The sequence below is a fragment of the Lissotriton helveticus genome, chromosome 5_1 (genome assembly GCF_964261635.1).
Source record: "Lissotriton helveticus chromosome 5_1, aLisHel1.1, whole genome shotgun sequence".
NCBI classification, from domain to species: domain Eukaryota; kingdom Metazoa; phylum Chordata; class Amphibia; order Caudata; family Salamandridae; genus Lissotriton; species Lissotriton helveticus.
The window spans coordinates 1,410,058,846-1,410,080,533 of record NC_136065.1 but is presented as its reverse complement, the minus strand read 5'-3'; the positions used below and the strand labels follow the sequence as shown (position 1 = coordinate 1,410,080,533).

Below are 21,688 nucleotides of genomic sequence, written 5' to 3'. Positions count from 1 at the left end.
TGAACTCCATCCACTCCGGATCTCCGACAGACCACTGCACTCACCAAGTCTTCAACAAGGCCGACGCTGTCATCGCACCCCACCTGCGGGACATCATCAACACCTCCTTCGACACCGCCACTTTCCCGGAGAGCTGGAAGCACGCCGAACTCAGCGCTCTACTTAAGAAACCATCAGCCGACCCCACCGACCTCAAGAACTACCGCCCCATCTCGCTGCTCCCGTTTCCGGCAAAAGTCATCGAGAAGACCGTCAACAAGCAACTGGCCGCCTTCCTCGAGACAAACGGATCCCTCGACCTCTCGCAGTCTGGCTTCCGGGCCAACCACAGCACCGAGACCGCCCTGATCGCAGCTACAGATGACATCCGAGCCCTGCTCGACAACGGAGAAACAGCGGCCCTCATCCTCCTGGACCTCTCCGCAGCCTTCGACACTGTATGCCACCGTACCCTAGTACAGCGCCTCAGCAACGTCGGAATCCAGGAGAAGGCACTGGAGTGGATCATCTCCTTGCTCGCCGGAAGGACACAGAGAGTCCGCCTCCCCCCGTTCAGATCGGAGGCCACCGAAGTCATCTGCGGCGTTCCTCAAGGCTCCTCGCTCAGCCCAACACTCTTCAACGTCTACATGAGCCCCCTCGCAACCATCGCACGCCAGCACAACCTCAACATCATCTCCTACGCCGACGACACCCAGCTGATCCTCTCCCTCACCAACGACCCCGCCACCGCCAGAGCCAACCTGCACGAAGGGATGACATACGTAGCCAAATGGATGTCGAACAGCCGCCTGAAACTGAACTCGGACAAGACGGAAGTCCTCATCCTGGGATCATCACCCTCCGCCTGGGACGACTCCTGTTGGCCCCCCGCCCTGGGCAGCGCACCCAAACCCACAGACCACGCACGCAACCTGGGCTTCATCCTGGACTCCTCCCTCTCCATGACCAGACAAGTCAACGCCGTCTCCTCGTCGTGCTTCAACATCCTGCGCATGCTGCGTAAGATCTTCCGATGGATCCCCACAGAGACCAGGAAGACGGTCACCCAGGCCCTCGTCACCAGCCGTCTGGACTACGGCAACTCCCTCTACGCCGGAACCACCGCCAAACTCCAGAAGAGACTCCAGCGGATCCAGAACACCTCAGCACGACTCATCCTGGACATCCCCCGCCGCAGCCACATCTCCGGACACCTGAGAGACCTGCACTGGCTCCCGGTCAACAAGAGAATCACCTTCCGGCTCCTCACCCACGCACACAAAGCCCTACACAACCAAGGCCCAGGATACCTCAACAGCTGCCTCAACTTCTACGCTCCCAAACGCCAGCTTCGATCGACCAGCCACGCCCTCGCCGCCGTCCCCCGCATACGAAGAGCCACCACAGGAGGAAGGTCCTTCTCCTACCTGGCCGCCAAGACTTGGAACTCCCTTCCGTCCCACCTCCGCCGGACCCAAGACCACCTCGCCTTCAGGAAGCAGCTCAAGACCTGGCTGTTCGAGCAGTAGCGGACCCCCTCCCCCCAGCGCCTTGAGACCCTCCGGGTGAGTAGTGCGCTATATAAATGCTTTGATTGATTGATTGATTGACACTTCAGGGCAGACCGTTAGCAGGAAGTATATGATTATAAAGCATCTCCACTCATTCGAGTGGCCAGTACATAAGGGGCACTTGGAGCCAGGCTCTGTCCTAGCTGTTTGTGTTTGTGAGTCCCTCCTGAGGCGGAAGCCGGGAGGTTGTGGTTGTGAGGCCGGGTCACCCCCCTCACTCGCCTGCTGCCCTGCTAGCCAGCCTCCTTGCCAGCCTCCTGCCTGCCTGCCTGCCGCCTGCCTGCCGCCACCGCCGCCCCCCAGCACCCCCAGCACCCCCGAGCGTCCCAGCCACAGCGGAGCCGGCCGCTCGCCACTTTTCCCGCCGCTGGCCCCTGCGGCCCCGCCCACCACCGGCCCATTGGCCCGGACGCTCGCCCAGCCCAGCAGACCCGCCCTCCCGTCCCCCTTCTTATGACGCCCCCTGAGCGACCGCGCAGCGGACGCGCGCAGCGGGAGCACCGATTGAGCGCCGAAGGTGCGCCAAAGGTAAGCCCGTCTGCGCCCGTCCGCGCCTGGACCGCGCCCAGTGCCAGGACCCCTGGCCCCCACCGCCGGAAGCCGACCAGACGAACCTACGACTCCACCGAACTCAACGCTCTCAACACCGGCCGAACCCCGCGCTGCTACCGAGCCACACCGAGACGCACCCACGGACCCTTCAGCTGCCACTCCTGCAAGTTCACCTGCAACCGGACCCACGCTACACCAGCACCCACCAAGCCGAACTCCAGCAGCACCCACCTGAAGTGCATCCTGCTCAACACCCGCTCCGTCCACAGACACGCCGTCGAGCTTTGGAACCTGCTCGACACCACAGACCCAGACGTCGCCTTCCTCACGGAAACCTGGATGAACGCCTCCTCAGCGCCCGACATCGCCATCGCCATCCCGGACGGCTACAAGATCATCCGGAGGGACCGCGTCAACCAGACAGGAGGAGGCATCGCCATCATCCACAGGAACTCCATCCGCATCACGACCAACACCGACGACAACCTCGCACCCGCCGAACACCTGCACTTCCAGATCCACGTCAACCCCAAGACCACCCTCAGAGGCACCCTCATCTACAGACCCCCGGGACAACGCGCACAATTCAGCGAGGACATCGCCGACTTCGTCAGCCCGCTCGCCCTCCCCTCAACCGACTACATCCTCCTCGGAGACCTCAACTTCCACCTGGAGAACAACAACGACCGCAACACCACCACCCTGCTGGACAACCTCGCCAACCTCGGACTCAAGCAACTGGTGACCACCCCCACCCACTACGCCGGACACACACTCGACCCGATCTTCTCTTCCAGCAAGGACATCGCCTTCAGCCACGCCACGGGACTCCAATGGACGGACCACAGCTGCGTCCACTTCAGCTACAGAAGGACCACGCTCCACCATCTCCAGCAACAGGCTCCCCGCAGAAGCTGGAACAAGATCACTGCAGACCAGCTCACTACTTCCCTGAGCAAGAACCCTCCCACCAGCACAACGAACCCCAGCCAAGCGGCCACCAACCTCACAAAATGGATCAGCGACTGCGCAGACGACCTCGCCCCTCTGAAGACCCAGCCGAGCAGACCCGGCAGCAAGAAAGCCCCATGGTTTAACGACGAACTCAAGAGCTCCAAGAAGAACTGCAGAGCACTCGAGAAAACCTGGCGCAGAGACCCAACACCGGACAACATGAGTGCCCTCAAGCTCGCCACCCGAAAACACCACCAGCTGATCCGCGCCACCAAGAAAAACGCATTCAAGGAACGACTGGACAACAACGCACACAACTGCAAGGAACTCTTCAACATCGTGAAAGAGCTCTCCAACCCCAACGCCGGAAACAACGACATCACCCCTTCGCAAGACCTCTGCAACTCCCTCGCCTCCTACTTCCACAACAAGATCGCGGACATACACAACAGCTTCAGCACTCAACCAACGCACGCCACGACCGAACCACCGCCCCCCACCGCCACCCTCCGCGCCTGGACCCCGATCAGCACTGAAGACACCATCCGCACGATGAACTCCATCCACTCCGGATCTCCAACAGACCCCTGCCCTCACCACGTCTTCAACAAGGCCGACGCTGTCATCGCACCCCACCTGCGGGACATCATCAACACCTCCTTCGACAGCGCCACCTTCCCGGAGAGCTGGAAGCACGCCGAACTCAGCGCTCTACTCAAGAAACCATCAGCAGACCCTACCGACCTCAAGAACTACCGCCCCATCTCGCTGCTCCCGTTTCCAGCCAAAGTCATCTAGAAGACCGCCAACAAGCAACTGGCCGCCTTCCTCGAGACAAACGGCTCCCTCGACCTCTCGCAGTCTGGCTTCCGGGCCAACCACAGCACCGAGACCGCCCTGATCGCAGCTACAGATGACATCCGAGCCCTGATCGACAACGGAGAAACAGCGGCCCTCATCCTCCTGGACCTCTCCGCGGCCTTCGACACTGTCTGCCACCGCACCCTAGTACAGCGCCTCAGCAACGTCGGAATCCAGGAGAAGGCACTGGAGTGGATCACCTCCTTCCTCGCCGGAAGGACACAGAGAGTTCGCCTCCCCCCGTTCATATCGGAAGCCACCGAAGTCATCTGCGGCGTCCCTCAAGGCTCCTCGCTCAGCCCAACTCTCTTCAACGTCTACATGAGCCCCCTCGCAGCCATCGCACGCCAGCACAACCTGAACATCATCTCCTACGCAGACGACACCCAGCTGATCCTCTCCCTCACCAACGACCCCGCCACCGCCAGAGCCAACCTGCACGAAGGGATGACAGACGTAGCCAAATGGATGTTGAGCAGCCGCCTGAAACTGAACTCGGACAAGACGGAAGTCCTCATCCTGGGATCCTCACCCTCCGCCTGGGACGACTCCTGGTGGCCCCCCGCCCTGGGCAGCGCACCCAAACCAACTGACCACGCACGCAACCTGGGCTTCATCCTGGACTCCTCCCTCTCCATGACCAGACAAGTCAACGCCGTCTCCTCGTCGTGCTTCAACATCCTGCGAATGCTACGCAAGATCTTCCGATGGATCCCCACCGAAACCAGGAAGACGGTCACCCAGGCCCTCGTCACCAGCCGGCTGGACTACGGCAACTCCCTCTACGCCGGCACCACCGCCAAACTCCAGAAGAGACTCCAGCGGATCCAGAACACCTCAGCACGACTCATCCTGGACATCCCCCGCCGCAGCCACATCTCCGGACACCTGAGAGACCTGCACTGGCTCCCGGTCAACAAGAGAATCACCTTCCGGCTCCTCACCCACGCACACAAAGCCCTACACAACCAAGGACCAGGATACCTCAACAGCCGCCTCAACTTCTACGCTCCCACGCGCCAGCTTCGATCGACCAGCCACGCCCTCGCCGCCGTCCCCCGCATCCGAAGAGCCACCACAGGAGGAAGGGCCTTCTCCTACCTGGCCGCCAAGACTTGGAACTCCCTCCCGACCCACCTCCGCCTGACCCAGGACCACCTCGCCTTCAGGAAGCAGCTCAAGACCTGGCTGTTCGAGCAGTAGCGGACCCCCCCCCCAGCGCCTTGAGACCCTCCGGGTGAGTAGTGCGCTATACAAATGTTCTGATTGATTGATTGATTGATTGTGATGCATTCTTTTACTTTTTCTGCTTGAATTTCGAAGCACTTTGATTTCCTGCTGCTAATTTTTTAATATTCATTTTAAAAATTCAGAAATCGTTTTTTACTTAAAACGAGTCAACCAGTGACTTTTGCTCACTTACCCCCGCATTGCCCTGCTTCCTAATTCCATTGCAGCCGATTTTGGGGCTGGTGAAATCCTCTCCCGGGCAGGCAGAAGTGCGGCGGCCATCTTGGGTGGGGAAAGCATCTCCACTCATTCGAGTGGCCAGTACATAAGGGGATGGACTCTCCTCCGCGCAGCGGACGCGATCAGTGGACGCACCGGACCTGCGCCGGAGTCGCGCCAGAGTCCTGCCCGTCTGCGCCCGTCCGCGACCTGAACGCGACCGCGGCTGCACATTTTGATGGACTTTTTTCTCCTGAGGTCATCATTCTTAGTAAGGAGACTTTACTTTTATTGAAGCCTACCTTCTGTGCCCTCTCCCTCCCTATGCAAGCAGATCTCTCTGCCTTTCCCAACCTTTGCAGTCCGTGTTGTCAGGATCATGATACTGTTATTTAGCAGACTCCCTGCCCCTTCCTACACTCCCGTCCTCGGCCTCGACAAAGTCTAAGAAATCCTAATAATTTAACTCTCAAAGCGGGCCTAATTAATTGCCGCTCTTTGGTGAAACATTCTTTAGATATTTTTCAATCACTGGTGGACAATAAATGGGACCTCCTTTTTTTGACGGAAACGTGGCTGGGAGATGAATCTAATCCTGCTATATCTTTAGCCATTCCTCCGAATTATAACATTTTATGTGTTAATAGACAGAGCCTTAATCCCGGTGGTGGCATTGCGATTGTTTTTAGGTCGCACTGGACCATTTCCTCTTACCCTTATTCACAAATTGAACTTATTGAAGGACTCCCCTTTTGCATCCAGCTTTCGGCGAATACATCGTTTTCAGGATTCCTAGTCTATCGCCCCCCTAAGTCAAAGGTCTCTTATTTATCTACTTTCCTGGACTTTATTCTTCAGGCTAGCCTCCGCTATGCAAATTTTACTTTATTGGGGGATCTCAACCTCCATGCGGAGGACGCATTAGACACTACCTGCCTTAATTTCCTTGCTATGCTCAAGGACGGAGGGTTAAGTCAGCTGATTTCTCATCCCACCCATAGAGCTGGCCACACTTTGGACCTCATTTGCTCAAACCTCAATGAAATTACCATAGGGGAGCCTTATCCTGTAGTTTGGTTGGACCATTTTTTTATTCCTTTTACTTTTTCCTTTGACCGCCAGGACAAACCTCCCGTTCCGGCCAAGACTACGGGCCGTAACTGGAGTAAGGTCACCGTTGACAGTATGTCCGCATGCCTTTCGGCTGCTGCCCCATGGGATGCCCCGGATTTAGATTCCCGATTAATTGGGTATCCTCCGCTATTGACTCCCTCGCCCCTATCAGGCCCATAAAAACATACCGAGCTGCCCCCTCATCACCCTGGTATTCGGATGAGCTACGCAAATGTAAATCTGCCTGCAAAATTTTAGAGCGGCGCTGGAGATTGTCCTACTCTCCTGACTGTAAGCTGAAATATAAAACTGCCCTTAAGGACTACCGTAAGAACATTATAAATCATAAAAGAATCTTCTTAGAAGAGAAAATTAATGAGGCCCATGGATCATCTAGAGAGATTTTCAATACAGTTAAGTCTTTTTCTGACCCAGTAGCCCTTAAACGTGTTCAGCAGGCATCTCAGGCTCTCTGTCATCGCCTCTCTGACTATTTTGAGGAAAGAATTGCTACAATCTACGACTCTTTCCCGAGTAGCTCTAACTCTGTCACTGTTGAAAAATCAGATATCCCTTCAGACCTTACACCGGTCTTTTCAGCCTTTGAGGAAATTCCCTTAGATCGCTCTTTAACAGAGTTGTCTAAATGCAGATCAGGCTCTCCTCTCGATCCGTGGCCTGCTAAACAATACAAACAATTGGCTCCCCTTTTAAACCCTCTACTTAATGATATTTGAACCGAGTCTCTGAGATCCGGACTCTTTCCGGATGCCTGGAAACATGCCCTCCTCGCCCCATCCTCAAAAAAGTCAATGCAGACCCTGATGAACCTGCTAACTACAGGCCTATATCATTACTACCTGCCCCTGCCAAGGTGCTAGAAAAACTTGCACACCAACAACTTGCTGGTTTTCTTGAGACCCATGGCCTTCTCCACACTTCCCAGCATGGATTCAGGACGGGCCATAGTACCGAGTCAGCACTGATTGAAATGGCCGATTCCGTACGGTGGAAACTGGACGGGGGTTCAAGAGCGGTGTTGGTGCTGCTCGATTTATCGGCAGCTTTTGACACCGTCTCTCACCCCATCCTGATTGACCGCCTTAGGTCTAAGGGCATTCAAAGAAAGGCTCTGGATTGGTTGTCCTCCTTTCTTACCAATCGGACACAGGCAGTATCAACACCCCCTTTCATGTCCAATCATCTCCCATTAAAATGGGGAGTCCCCCAGGGCTCGGCACTGAGTCCTTTATTATTTAACGTGTACTTTTCCCTACTTGCAGAACTTATCTCGGAGCTGGGAATTAAGGTCATCTCATATGCAGACGATATTCAACTCCTGTTTGCCTATGATGATATCCCTATTGCAACCACCTTTGACCCATTAAAAAACTGTCTTCGTAAGATTGCTCAGTGGATGAATGATAATTTCCTCCGACTTAATGCGGGAAAAACGGAGGTCTTATTCTTTCATCAGCCATCACCATTGGATTCTAACCTCTGGTGGCCACTCGACCTAAGCTCTGCCCCCCTCCCGAAGGAATCAGTTAGAAACTTGGGGGTTAGATGGGACACCACCCTTTCTTTTAAAAATCAAGTTCAATCAGTGTCCTTCTCCTGCTTTTTGAAGATTAGGATGATTAAGAAATTTATTAATTTTGTCCCCTCCAACACCAGGAAAACGATTGTTCAGGCCCTTATCACCTCGCATTTGGATTATGCGAATGGTCTTTACTTGGGGCTGGCTTCTGGCCTTCTAGATAGGCTTCAGATAGTCCAAAACGCAGCAGTTTGGTTAGTTTGTGGTATCTCTCTGCGAGAGCACATTTCTCCCCACCGACGGGCACTGCATTGGCTACCAATCCAAAGAAGAGCCGAATTTAAGGCTCTTACCCTAGCCCATCGTTCACTCAGGGGTAAAGGATGCGTCTATCTGTCCTCCTGTCTCCAGCCCTATAGCAATGCTAGGAGTCTCCGTTCTAGCTCTCAACACTTGCTATCTACTCCTAGATACAAAAGAGCTCGTTCAGGGGGCAAAACTTTTCAGGTCAACGCTTCTGCCCTATGGAACAAACTGCCTGTTTCTGTTCGTATAATAAAAGATGAAATACCCTTCCGTAGAGCTCTAAAAACTCTCCTCTTCTGTTAACGTTCCCCTCAATCGAGTAAGATCCTGCACAGCTGCTGAAGCGCCGGGACACCCCGTTGGGGTAGCTGCGCGCTATATAAAACACACTAAATAAACTAAATAAATAAATAGAGGAGCATGGCCCCCAGTAATGATCTGTCTTTATGTGTGCTGGCGGTGTATGCTCTTCCTGTCAGTGCTTAATTTGTAAAAGAAAGTTCAGGCGCCCAAAGCTCTGCTCAGTAGTCCAAGGCTAGTGCAACTAAATGATGATGTGTCAAATACCAATGCGATGTATTCCTAAATTCACTCCATGTTTCTTTAATCCACTGCCAGACACTCCCTGTCCCTTTATATTGCTCTTGCTTTCTCCCTTTATGACAGCTTCTCCATCCTTCTCTTCTTCTGCCTTTTAGCTTCAATTTTTTCCGCACTCTTGTACTCAATGAAAGTCGTATGCAGAAAAATAAGAGCTGGTCTCCAAAAAAGAGTGTTGGTGGCCCCCACCAACATCCACTGGCTCAGATTAAGCTCTGGTGGTATTTGTTGGGAAAATAATACTGTGTGTAAGGCTTTAAAGCACACTGGGCTTTTGATGCTTTTCTCATTTTTGGTGTTATTTTATCGGAAGGAGTAGGCAAACATTTTTAGTTCTACCCCTATCTACCAGTTGTGATTTGAAGTTCCTATGTCAGTTGACATACAGCTTTTAGTTTCTTCATATTTCTCCATCTTCATGAAATGCAAAGCTTGGTATGTTTTATTACTTTTTATTTCATTTTTTTACAAAAAAGAATCTTCCCTTAACTCGGAGACACCCTCCCTCCGACCACTTAACTGAGGTAGTGGATGTCCAGCCCCTGCGGTAAGCAATTTTATTCTGGATAATGTCATAACCAATACATTCTGTTTCAGGAAATTTTCAATCCTGGAGGGCCTAACAGAATAAACCTTACAGCAAGAAAAGTCTGGAAACTTCATCTGTCCTTGCGAAGGGTGAGGTTCCCAAGGACTGCATGGACACAGTTTACTTTCACTACTTTTATTGGAGAAACAAGTTTACAGGTAGCTTACAGTATATCAACCAACGACTTTTGGAGACATTTTACAGCATGTAGGGTCCAAGGGAGCAGGTATCACAATTAGTCTCACTGTGAAGGCATGTCAGCTGTCTGATAGTTCAATTATATTTGATCAAAAGCACCAGTCAAAATACCTAGAACTTTAAAGAGACTCAGAGATTAGCATGTATGCCTCACAGTTATAGGCAGGGTGTGCTGAAGGTCCTGCACAAAAGAAGACCTTCCTCAGATAACCAATAGCAAGACAGATAGGCACAGAGATGGTTTTTGGTGTGGGCGAGCTGTGCCTAGTCCTAGAGCACCAATCATCAGAGGGGCACACAGAGCTGTCTGCATTAAGGATATGCAAACAGCAGCGCCACTTTCACTTGGAGCCAAATTTCTCTCTGCCCAGGACGCTTTCTGAGCAAAGGTCGGATCTGAGTATACATGATAGAGGGTAGGTGCTTTATAGGGATTGGGATGGGCTGTAGCTGTAGCTGTTTAAGGGCACCAGTTCTATCTTGTCTCAGAGGAGTGGTACTTGGCAGGCAGCAACTATGTCAATGAGTGGTGGTTTCACTTTTTGCATCTTAGGGCCCTGCTCTTTGATGATCTCTTTCATTGTTGCTGTGTGCATGGTTTTTCCAACTGGTGCTGGATAGGGGTTGTAGGAAAGTAGGATCTGCTTCTTATGATTAACCCCACTTTTTGCTTGAATTTACTCTGTTTTGACTAGTCTGACTGGGATCCTGCGATTCAGTACCCCAGTCTATCTGCTTTCGCCTTACAATATTATGCCATGTATTTTGGTACACTCCATATTGGATACTGGGGTACCCTTATAAGTCCCTAGTATATGGTACATATATACCAGGGCATAGATACCCCAGAGGCCTTCCAAGAGCTGAAGCATGTATTATGCCACCCATGAGAGGCCATGCAAAATGGAACTACAGGTCAGCCATTGCAGCCTGTGTAAGCTGGTGCTTGCACTACTTACTTTAGATATAGGTTCATATATCTATAGGTCACTATACTTAAAACGTATAAGTCACCCCTAGAGCAGGCCTTAACAATCCTGAAGGCAGGGTGCTGGGTTTTATGTGAGAGGGTGCATCTGCATGAGCAAATCCCCTCTGCAGCCTTCGGAGAACATTCTCCCAAGTTGTCAGTGACTGAGCCAGACATATAGGTAGAGGTGCATTATAACCTCGGAGTAAATGTTATTGCAAAAATGGCTGAAAAAAACATGTCTTGTTTGGTATCAAACACCTTGGAATCATACAGCCACAACGGTAACCGGTGTGGGAGGTATGATTCGCCCCTTCTGAAGTGAGCTTTGTGGGGTCACTTGTCTTTCCGGTGCCAGCCTTCTCGACCCGGACAGTACAAAATGGATGCTGGTGACCAGAGACACATTACTGCCCTCCTGCCGCTGGGCCAAGCTCAAGCAGAGGAAGGCAGCACAATAGGCATCCTGTCACAGGGAGGTGTGACCACCTCCCAGACAGGATTTAGTGTATTGGGGCTGGGTGGGTGTACTTCCAAAGTGCCTGAAAGTCTTAATCTGGGGCACACTATGGGGCAGGTTTACAAGCCCCTTGCGTCACTTTTGTTGCCGCCGTTGCGCCACTTTTGTGATGCAGCGGTGGCGTAAAAGTTGCGACCCATTTACAACGTGACACATCTAGGGAGATGAGTCACGTTGTTAAGCCCTGCGTCACATTATACCTGCGCCAGGTATAATGTATGCAGGGTAGGTGTTCCCATGCAAAAAGCCACGTAGAACTGGCACAGGGAAATTTACAAGATTTCACCGTGCTAAAATCCCTACGTCTGGTCGGAACAGGCATAAGGATTGACGGAGGGCATTTTACATGGGACCTACCTATGCTTTCTGGCGCATTGCTGGAGTTGCGTCACTTTTGTGACAATCTCCAACAATGCGTCACTTTTCCTCCAAAAGATGCATCAGAATTTCTGATGCATCTGTAATTCCTTGCGCCGTGGTGCACTGTATTGTAAATACAGCGCATCCATGAAGGCGCGAGGACATTTGGAGGTGACGCAAGGAAACTGACACATCTATGCAGATGCGTCAGTTCATTGTAAATCTGCCCCTTGGTGTCCCTATGCATAGTCCAGCTCAAACCAGTTCTGGGAGCCGTTGGCTCCTGCTCTGGTGTGAAACTAGATAAAGGACATGGGAGTAACCTCCCCTCTGTCCTGACCTTCCCCTAGGAGGGTCCCCTGAATCTGTCCAACCCTATCCCATGGGTACATAAGGGCTTACCTGGCCGTAAGACCTTAGATTTGATGTGGACATGATTCTGAACAAGAAACCACTGACTTTTGACCGTCTGGACACTCTGGACGTCGCTGGACTTAGACTGAGCCCGACTTTGTCTCCCTCTCCGTCAAAAGCATTGTCTGTGCCCTTGCACCAAAATGGCTCCATGCCAGACCTGTGGAGCATTAAGGACATCTGAAGAATCTCCCTTGGGGTGAAGTAGTCACTCCCCTGAATTTGCAGGAACCGTAATGCAACTGATCAGTGTGCTGATCCTCAGATCCTGCAGACTCTGAAGGCTCCAGCAACAGAGGAGGTGGGTTCTGAAGTTCCATGAGGTTAAGCTGCCCTCTCACTGAGTCAGAGGCCAGTATCCTCATGGGGACCGCAGAACCCGAACCCCTGAGCACTGCATACTTTTACAAGGTCATATGCTTGTTGACAATTCCTGAGCTGCTCCGTGGGCAGGTACTTTGTGATTTTGCTCGAGGTCCCCTTGAGACTCCTGGTCATTCGGCCTCTGGGTCCTCTTGAGGGTCATCTTGGATTCTGTTGGATTTCCCTGGTTGCTCCTGACGTGCCCTGACTCCCCATTACTTGGTGAGTCCCCTGGACCTTGCTGGTGCACACCGTAAACTGCTTGACCTTCCTGTGTGGGTTGCTGTTGCCAAGGCTTGTTGGTGCTCCAGCTAGACACCGACCCCTCAGCACTCGACATCCTTCGTGGGACAGCTTGCATCTATCTGGTGGTTGTCCTGGACATTTTCCAGACCTCGTGGCTGCAGAGTCAAGCATCCCTTCTTCGCACCTTAAGCACCCGACATCAATGGGCATTCATCTACCGAGACCCTGGCCACCCTGAAGTGATCCAGAGTCTGTCCCCTCTGCTTTCAGGTTCCTTTCATCATGAATAACCCCTTGCGTTCCAACGGACACTTTCTTCCTTGCCGGCAGCAGCTCTTCTTTGAAGCCCTCCTTTGAAAATGACAGCAGTTTCCGACACCACTCCAGACCTATGCACCTGGCTCCTCTGGGATAGGTAACTCGGGTACTCTAGTATCCACGGGTGGGGTGGCTCTCCAATCTCCTAACTTCCAAAGGGTTTTCTCAAAGTCCACCGAGAAGGGTCCTTAAACTTTAAAATTGTATTCTCGACTTACCCATTGAATTGTACGGAACCCCAGGTCGTGTTAAGACACTGCACCTGTCCTCCGTGGGGTCCCTGTTTACTCACCACCAGTGATTCCACTGTCTCGATTCCAGTCGTGGTTCTTATACCACTATTTTACTATAGGGTTTGGTCTCCCCCTGGAGCCCACTGTATATTGTGCTACTTATGACTGTTTCTTTGATAAGGTATTGTGTACTTTGCGTGGGATCCTTGTGTAGAGGATACTAGAGAGTGTTATATAAATAAATACATATTTTTATAACTACTGTGTGGTTCTCCTTTCGTTTGGTTAATACTAAAGGTGATATTCTGGTAAAACAAGCTGCTACATTCCTTCAAGACTAAGCCTGAAGGTGGCTCTCCACAGCTACCACTAGTTTAGCTTTCTAAAGGTTATCTTTGACCTCATACATCATAAGGGTCATTTGGACTGGTGCAAGGTGCCCCCTTTAATTAGTGGACAGGCCACATTTTCACAGGGCTTAACTGTCTTAAATTACAAACACTCACCTCTTTTTTAAATTGAGCAGACTCCATATGATGACTCCTTCTAGGTGGTTAACACTGCTCATCAAGCATTTACTTTTCTGAGTGGTGAATGTGTAGAGTCCTCCCCAGTGTGGTAGCATGCAAATGACTATTCTTCATAGTGCAACCGTTAACTGCTCGCCCTCCGTCATGTTCTTTATTAACCACTCCCAGACATACCCAAACAATGACGTCATTATCCTATGGAATCCATCAGGGACCAGAAGGGTCCCGCTATTCATACATGCAAGACTCTGCATGTCCCCTTTTTGTTAAATAAAAAGTAAAAATATTACACATATCTACATTATAGTTCCTCAATGAGTCATTGAGGTGTTTGATCCTGTCTTCCAGATCTAGAGGTGTGAGGTTGATGATACGGGGGAACAGGGCCTACCTCGGGTACTGGGAATGCAGTGGTAGCTGTAGAAGGTGGGCTTTTTAGAATCTCAGGTGGGTAAATCTCACTTCTGACATCTGCAACCAACGAACAAACATCAAAGCAGCAGCTTGAAGTGTGCTGAGTCTCCCTTGATGGACTTTCTAGGATGTTGAGTGGTCACCATATGTCCTTTGCTCACCACAACCCTCAAGAGAACAGCCTCAGACTTGCAGTTCTGGTTTTTCTTGACAAGGACCCGGTCTCCTTCCTTTAAAACCATGTCCGAGCACATTGGTGTTTATCAGCATAATTCTTCATTCTGGACATGTGCAAGAAATCCGTTGTATGGATCTCAACCACATCTGTCGACCCATGAGTGGTCCATTGCGACAATTAAGTTCCCATGGCTCTCCAATCATTAAGGTGTCAGGGCTCTCACCTGTAGTGGAATGGGGAGTTGATCTTTAAGCAGGAAGGGCTGACTATAAAGTCAACTTTAAATCACTTTCTTCTAGTGCAGCTACTCCCTTTAGAGTGTCCATGAAGCATTTGACAACAAGGTAAATTGGTACAATATCACAATTTTACAATCAAAACTGGAATTACGAGTGTATCAAATGTAAAGATAGAAACATTTATTAACAATTGAATTCAACACAAAAATTGTTATACGAACAGGTGAGTGAGCAGGACGTGACAGGGTAATGGGAAATCAGCCAATTTCCTTACCACTGGCAAGTGACTTAAAAAGTGACTTTTCAATTTGTGAAAATGTAGGTAAGCAAAAAGTAACAATCCGTTTTGCATCTCATACTCCACAATTAGATACAAATTACAGTATAGAGTTGAAGATGAATGTGTCGACGATGTTTCGATCACAGCTAGGTATTGGGATCTCATCAGGACTAAGTTATGAAACAAGCGCCTGGAAAATTGCTGTGAGATTGAGCTGCAAAAGTATCATTGAGTGTGGGTACAACACAGAGCATTTACTGCTCCCCTCAAGGCCAGAGCGCACAGTGTTCTCGACCTTCACTCTTACATATCCCCCATTCAGGCCTAAATCTACATATCTCTACCGTCAATTTGCTCCTTCGGTCTCGGACAGGACACTACCATCTCTCCTCCGCCTTTCATCTGCCGCCCATTCAGGCTTTTAAATACACTTTTCTACCAATAATTTATGCCCATTCAGTCCCGGATGGGACATCACCTCCTCCTACCACTTGTTCAGGCTCTACCCGCCGCGATCACCCCTCTTGCCCCCCGCCGCTTTATTTCCTTCTATACATCGGGATCCCCCCTGACCTTTTGGGACTCAATCTCATGGCAACTTCCCATGATATTGTACCAATTTACCTTGTATTGGACCACTGTTTTTCTTAAGGATCTACAAGTGGATCCCGACCGAAACAAGAAGAACGGTGACACAGGCCCTCGTCAGCAGCAGACTGGACTACAGCAACGCACTCTAAGCAGGAATCCCAGCCAAACAACTACAACGAATACAACGCATCCAAAACGCCTCCGTCAAAGTCCCCCGCAGCAGCCACATCACCACCTACCTGAGAGACCTACACTGGCTCCCCATCGACAAGAGGATCCCCTTCAAGCTCCTCACCCACGCACACAAAGCACTCCACAACTCCGGACCAGCCTATCTGAACAGCAGAGTCAGCTTCTACACCCCCACCCGCCAGCTCCGCTCTGCCAGCCTCGCCCTCGCCGCTGTTCCCCGCATCCAACGAACAACGTCTGGTGGCAGATCCTTCTCCTACCTCAGTGCCAAGACCTGGAACACCCTCCCTACCCACCTACGGCAGACCCAAGACCTTCTCACCTTCAGAAGACTCCTCAGAACCTTGCTCTTCAAGCAGTAGCGGCACCCCCTCCCCTCAGCGCCTTGAGACCCTCACGGGTAAGTAGCGCGCTTTACAAGTACTCTGATTGATTGATTGATTAACATATGTCCACCATTGGTCCCATCAAACTTTTAGGGTGTCCTTTTGTATTTTTTTGAACATGAAGCATTTTGACCACACTATTGGCCTGTGGCCAGAGAGGGGTACTTTTCTGATGTTTAATAAACAGGTTTGTGAGAAAATCTTTAAACACTCATCTGTATATCGGTGGGTCATTGTTGGACTTGAGGGTGGAAGGGACACCCTATGTCCAACAATAAAATTTAATGCCCCAATGGCTTTATCAAGCTTGGTTGACAACAGGTCTTCCACAATGGGAAAATTGTGAGTACTCATCAACAACTACCATGAGATGATGTCAATTGTTAAGAGGGCCCAAAGAAAACCACTGCAATTCTCTCTCTCACCTGCTTCCGGATCTCGAATAGCTCTCTTGATGGCGACAATGTCCCAATGGCCCTTTACTTCAACGACTTGTCGCAAACTCTCTAGAATGACATTTAATGACCTCTTAATATAATGCCTTCTTGAGATCTAGAGAGTTCCTCGCTCATATTTTTAAATTTTTGGTATTCAAATGTATCTGGTCTAGTGTTTTCTTCCAGGATTGCTGGGCAATAATGTCTTTGATAACGAGCAGATATCGATCTGTATTTGTAGCAGCAAGAATTCAGTCCACCGAAAGAGCTGCAAGTATGCTTGACTTGACTATGAAGTAAACATAGGTGTCACCGCTTTTTGACGTTGTACTGTGACACTGCACTGCCACTCGTGAAAAGTAGTCAGCAGGATTTTGTTCTTTCCCTGGCTTATGCATAATGGTGTAATCATACTCTTGCATCCACAACCCCCACCTCCCGACACGAGTGGGCATCTTGGCTTTAAGATTCCCAAAAATGGTGAGCAGTGGTCAATGAAAAGGGTGAAGTTCTTTCCATATAGAAACACTTGGAGAGGTTCACAAGCCCACACTACAGCTAGACTTACTTTTTTGGTTGAGAATAAGCATGTTCGTTCTGCAACAGACTTCTGCTTGCATAAGCCACAATGTACCTTTGAGCGTTTTCTTGTCCACTGTACTGGGGAAGGATCGTACCCTACCCCACGGGACTGGTATCTACTGCAATCTCAGTATGACGTTTTGGATCAAAATTGGCCTTTCCTGTAGTGTTCTAAATTGCATTTTTGAATTTCTTGAAGCTTTGATCACATTCAGGTGACCACTTGAACGCAGTGTTCCTTCTGTCAAATCTCTCGAAGGGCAACTGACTGTGGCAAATGGTCCCTGAAAAGTGATTGGCCATGTTAAGGGAGGATTGCAGCATAGTACGTGTTGCAGTGGAGTAGAGGGCGATGAGGCTTGTACTTTAGCCAAATCTGGTCTCATACCCTTTTTAGAGAAGATATGCCTAAAGAATTTGAGTTTTGTTTCGTGAAATCCACACTTTTCTGGGTTCAAAGTGAGACCGGCAACAGCAAGCAAATGGCATGCTTGTGTCATGTTCCTTTCAAGAGGCCCCAAATACCTGTATATCATCACTATAACTGCGACAGGCTGTATGGTGCAACAAATAACATCCTGAAAGAGTTCTGCAGCTGACAACAACCCAAAACGTAAAAAGTCATTTAAATCTGAACAAACTAATATGGGGTGAAAAGGTGACAATGTACTTTCAATCCTCCTCTAGTTTGAGTTGGTGATATCCCTTGTTCAGAGCAAGATGAGAAAAGACTTTGGTACCATTCATCTGTGTAATTATGTCTGCAATGTGCTGACCTGGATGTCATTCTCTCTCAATTGCCTCGATAGCTTTGTGCATGTCGACACAGATGGTTACGGCACATCGACTGTCCTTTGTGGGCACTCCCACTATGGATGAAACCCATAGTGTCGGACCAGTAGAGCGTTCAATGATATCATGCTTTAACAGCATTTACAGTTCTTTCTCAATAGCTTTCTGTAAGGGAAAATCAATTTGGTGATGTCATTGAGCAACTGGATGAATGTCCTCATTGATATGAAGCTGCACTTTCATGATTTTATGCTTTCCAAGTCCATGAAACAATGACGGGAACTGGCTTACTATTTCTGCATGTGCATTTATTTTATAGTTGATGTAGATCGGACCCATGTCAGCAGCAGTACTGTGACCGAGTAAACATGCACTTGATGAAGTACCTTGAATAACATGAATTGGCTCTTGTACTTTTGTCTGTGTGTTGCATGGCTGCTACAAAAGATCCTTGACTTTGCAATTGTGTGGAGGGAGCCCATGTGTATACCTTTGTCTTCAAAGGTGTGAGACAGGGCACCAGAGAAAGTTCATTGTACTACTCTGCTGGCATAATATTTATTGATACACCACTGTTGCTGATGAAAAGTATTGGACAATCTTTCACCTTTAGTGTGATCTTGGGGCAGTGTCCAAAGGAATGTGGTTGTTTAACAAGGTGATCTTACTTGAACTTGGACTGTGCTCTGCATGAAGTCAAATTCACTGTCGTTCGACAATGATGTTGAAAGACCTTTGAAAGATTAATTTGATGATGATAGACCTTGTTTAGTGTCCACTTGCCTCAATTGTGTGTCATCATATGGTCTTCTGGGTGGGGCAAAATGTTTTTGGGAACTTTCTGGCATACTTTTCTCTTCTTGGTGTGATGCATTTTGTTTCTCCTTTACTTTGCAAACCGTTATGAATTTTCTTTTTCTTTCTTGCAGCCTTTACAGGTTTGTCCAATGGTGGGATAGTTACCTTTATGGGAAAGGAGAATCTGCAACCGAAATGCAATTTATTTTTCTTCAGAGACATCACTTTATGGCCCTTGATCTTGTGTCCCTGCTTACTTTTCATGTTCAATGCTGAATCACTCTGAGAAACTCCAGCCTCCATATCAGCAGCTTGTCAATCTACATGTTCATCTGGTCTCGCAGCCATGCACACTTTCTCCTGAATGAGAGCCTTGTGCAGCATACTTCTGAATGATCCGGAAAGGCCACCTTCAATGATTCCGAGACCGGTGGCTTCATGAAGTTGCAATGCTTGACGAGGGCCTCATATCTTTCAGCAAACTTGTCCATCAGTTCTCCAGATTGCTGTCTTGCTTGGATAAAGATGTACCTTTCATAGTTTTATCATGGCATCCATGTACGGGACCCAGTAGCCAAACCTAGGTTTGCTCTTAGTAAGGTTCCTACCTAGGTGGCCTCATGTGAAAGTACACAGATGTGTTCCTTCAATTTTTCAGGTGGATCAATTTTGTCAGATTTAAGAACATTATTCCCATCAATAGACAATTCCTCCCTCACTATCCAAAAAGGTTGCAGTTCCTTAGACAACTCGCTACTCTCATTCGGCCAACCCTTCACAATGTTATCCTTTGATGAACATAAAAATAACATCCTCAAACACGTTTCTCTCAGTCAGACTTCAAAATGGCAGGAATCAAAACTAGTAGGACTGCCAGATCCTGCGCTTGATCTTCACCTTGTTTTTGAATGGGAGGATGAGACAAACAATCAGCAATGCTGTTCTTTTCTCCTGGTACATACACCATTTTAAAGTTAAAACTTTGTAAATAAATCAGCCACTTACTAATCCTTGGAGTTGTTTTCTCAATATCTTTTTTTGTAAACATGGAAGTGAGGGGCTTGTGGCCAGTTCTAAGTTCAAAAGGTAAACCCAAAAGATAGTATTTAAAGTGATTAGTGGCCCAGAAACATGACAGCACTTCTGCTTCTTTAAGAGTCCTGGAGGCAAATTAGATAATTCTCTCTTTCCCTCCCGCCATTTGGGGAAGTGTTGCGCTAAATCCCCTATTAATTGCATCCTTACAAGCATGGTATCTCTTTGGCTGTCATAAATGCCAATGAAAGGTGCCAAAACAATGACCTTTTTCATTAAAACTGACTGTTTGTTTGGGCAACCATTCAAATTATATGTTTTTAAAAATAAATATCTCCTAGGTTGCACCAAAGTTGAAAAGTTCTTAATAAACTTGGACATGTATTCAGCTAACCCAAAAAAACACTTGACCTCATCTATATTGGTGGGAATTGGGGCTCTCAAAACTGATTCAACCAAGTCCATTTTAGGTTTGAGTCCCTCACTGGAAAGAGTATGCCTCAAAAAATCAACAGACACCACACCAATTTTGCATTTGCTTTTCTTTAGGGTAAGGCCAGCACTCCTTAGTTTATCCAAAACTTTCCTCAAATTACAATTGTGTTCTTCCTCACTAGAACCATTTATCAGGACATCATCCTGAAACATGCCATTTTATCCACCCCTTCAAGAATATGCTGCATTATCCTCTGGAATGCCACCAATGTGAAAGCAAGGCCAAACGGCATTCTTAAGAATTTGTAATTTCCAAAAGAAGTGGTAAAGGCAGTAAGGATCTGTGAATCGGGGTGAAGGGTAACCTGATGATATGCTGAGGAAAGATCTAGCACTGAAAAATATTTGGCAGCATGTATCACATCTCATTAATTTTAGGAAGAAGATCTGTGTCAATCCATACGCTGGCGTTGAGACTACTCAAATCTACACACATATGAATATCCTTTCCTTCTTCTTGGACGTAATAATAATAGGTGCCAACCATCAGACTTCTCTACTGGTTCAATCACACCTTGTTCTTGAAGTTTTTTTACTTCTTCCGCTAAAGGCTCCTGCATCAGTTATGGTATGGAACGTGTTTTATGTACAATAAGAACATCATCAGATTTGAGTTTGATCTTATGTAAGTAATTTCTAAGCAAACCAATCTTCTCTACAAAAACATCAGGAAATTCCTCACATATGCTTACACCTACTAGAGTTCTATCTACAAGAAGAATATGTTCTTCATTATTGGGGTCTAGCTTGATTCCTAGATCTCTTTGATGTTTCCAACCTAATAAGTTGCACCCTTTCTCCGCACTGTACACCTTAGCTATTGCATGTCTATCTTGAAATGAAATACATTTTTTTACCATTCCTTTCAAGGGAATAGGATCTTTGTTGTACCCTCCAGGATGTAAACCTGTTTTTTCCTTTACATACCCTTCATCCCTGAAAGTTTCATTAAAGGTGCTACGGTCAATGAAGGTGTATGACGAACAAGAATCAGCATAGGCAGTGATGGCTATCCCATCTAACTGGATTTCACAAGAGCGATACTTGATTTTGTTGTCCTCCTCTTTACTGTGAACTTGGAAAATAAACGCATTACCATCTTTGTTCACTGAGTTGTCTTCCATATGAACCACATGTACTCCTCTACCTGTACCTGTAATACTTGATTTACACATTTTTGCAAAGTGTTGTCGTTTTGCACTACCTACTAGTTACGCTTCTGGCTGGGCACTTGAAATTATTGGCAAGATGATTAGGATTTCTGCATCTATAGCACTTCACGTTGTCATTTTTTTTACTTTGAATTAACACTCTGCTTACCCTCTTGCACTTCTAACACTTGTTCAGAATTTCCCATGACACTAATTTAATTCTCCTCCCTACAATTATCCTTACAAATGTTCATTTCTTTCATGCAAAAGGCAGTATGGTCCATATTTGTGGCTATCTGAATAGCTTGCTCTAAATCACGGTTATGAGTAAGGAGTCTTTCTTGTATTTTCTGATCATTAGTGCAACAGACCAATTGATCCCTAATTAAAGAGTCTGTTAAATGTCCAAATGTCCAAACTCACATGTGGCAGACAAACCCCTAAGCGTT

At 48.5% G+C, this 21,688-nt stretch overlaps 1 long non-coding RNA gene across 1 annotated transcript in view; it reads left to right on the top strand.

Annotated features, from left to right (window-relative positions):
- Positions 1-21,200, top strand: part of LOC144755454 (uncharacterized) — a 31,082-nt gene extending 9,882 nt beyond the window's left edge. The window contains exon 2 of the long non-coding RNA XR_013594896.1: positions 18,690-21,200. This is a non-coding gene — a long non-coding RNA (uncharacterized LOC144755454). The remainder of the gene's footprint in view (positions 1-18,689) is intronic.
- Positions 21,201-21,688: the final 488 nt, after the last annotated feature.